This window comes from Silene latifolia, chromosome 11 (genome assembly GCF_048544455.1).
Source record: "Silene latifolia isolate original U9 population chromosome 11, ASM4854445v1, whole genome shotgun sequence".
NCBI lineage: Eukaryota > Viridiplantae > Streptophyta > Magnoliopsida > Caryophyllales > Caryophyllaceae > Silene > Silene latifolia.
In genome coordinates, this window is record NC_133536.1 from 208,361,313 (window position 1) to 208,362,992 (window position 1,680).

The 1,680-nt window shown below is 42.1% G+C and overlaps 1 non-coding gene across 1 annotated transcript; it reads left to right on the plus strand.

Annotated features, from left to right (window-relative positions):
• Positions 1-1,328: 1,328 nt before the first annotated feature.
• Positions 1,329-1,435, plus strand: LOC141615591 (small nucleolar RNA R71). The gene has a single exon (XR_012530005.1). It is a non-coding gene; the product is annotated as a small nucleolar RNA R71 (small nucleolar RNA).
• Positions 1,436-1,680: the final 245 nt, after the last annotated feature.

Consider the following 1,680-nt stretch of genomic DNA (forward strand, 5'->3'; position numbering starts at 1 on the left):
GATCTTTTAACTTAGGAGGGGACTTATTTTGCAAAAGAGCACTCACCTCGGCGGTGAGAGCTATTGTTTCAACCTCATCAAAAGTCCTCTTCTTAGTTAAAATATCTTTCATGAACTTAGTGTAAGATGGAATTTGAGTGATTAATTCGGTAAAAGGAACGGTTACCTGTAGATTCTTCACAACTTCCATGAATTTACCGAATTGAGAATTCTTTTGATGCTTTGCCAATCTATGAGGAAATGGCACTTTGAATTTTTCCGGAATCTTTGCTTCAACATCTTTCTTGGGAGGAGCATCCTCCACTTCCTTGACTTTCTCAACAACAACAATTGGGTCATCCACTTTCTTGGGAATTTCTTCAATTTCCTTATCATTTGGAGAGACCTCCTACTAAACAAGTACCTCCTCATCATCTTTGGGCATGGATGGCCCATCATATTTCGTACCACTTCTTAAGGAGATAGCATTAAGGGTAGCATGTGGTTGCTCACCTTGAGGGGGTAGTTGACCCGATTTCCTTGAAGAGCTAGATGAGGCCAATTGAGCCATTTGTTGCTCCAACATTTTGATTGCGGCATTTTGAGCTTGCTCATTCTTTTGGATTTGAGCCAACAATTCCTTTTGCATACTGACTATCAAGCCCTCAAGCTTACCTCCCTCTTGGTTATTTTGTTGGGCATTGTTTTGTGGTGGAGGTTGATTTTGTTGGAAATTGTTTTGTTGGAAATTGTTTTGTGGGGGCCTTTGTTGATTTTGATAACCCGGTGGAGGGATATATTTTTGTTGTTGGGGGACATAGGCATTTTGTTGTGGTGGGGGTTGTGTTTGAGGATTTAGCACATTGTTGCTTCTATAAGACATATTTGGGTGGAATTTTGAGTTCGGGTTATACGTGTTTGAGAATGTACCCGGTGGATAAGAATTTTGTCTTAAAGCTAGAAAATCATTTACCTCTTCAATGGGAGCTTGGCAATGGGCGGCATAATGACCCACACCTCCGCAACCATCACACGCAACGATTTGGCTCGTTGAAGACATGGCATTGACTTGTTGAATGGAATCTCTAGCATCCCTTTCCGCCAATTGTTGTTGGAGCAAGGCAATTTGAGCTAGCAAAACGGATTTGTTAGAGGATTCTTCTTTACCTTTAGATGGCACAACTCGGGAATTGACATATTGGGCATCATGGATCGCCATAGATTCGATCGTGGAATGAGCAAGATCGGTGTCAATTTGATCAAACCGCCCATTGTTGGCGGAATCAAGAATCCTTCGGAACTCGGCACAACATCCATTATAGAATGTTATTGCAAGAAACCATTCATCTAGCCCATGATGTGGGCATTGACTTTGAAGCTCTTTGTACCTCTCCCAAGCCTCATATAAGCTCTCAAGAGCTTGTTGACGGAATCCGGTGATTTGGCTCCTCAAAGTTTGAGTTTTCTCCGGTGGAAAAAACTTTTGATAAAAAACAGGAGCCAATGTCTCCCAATTGGTGATTCCCAAGGTGTTGCGGTCAAGGCTATTGATCTAAAGCTTGGCCTTGTCCTTCAAAGAGAAAGGGAAAAGTATTTCCCTTATTTGGGCTTGGGTGACGCCCGTTTAACGGATCATGGAGCAATAGTCACAAAAGTTTTGCACATGCAAATTGGGATCCTCCAAAGGACTTCCTCCAAATT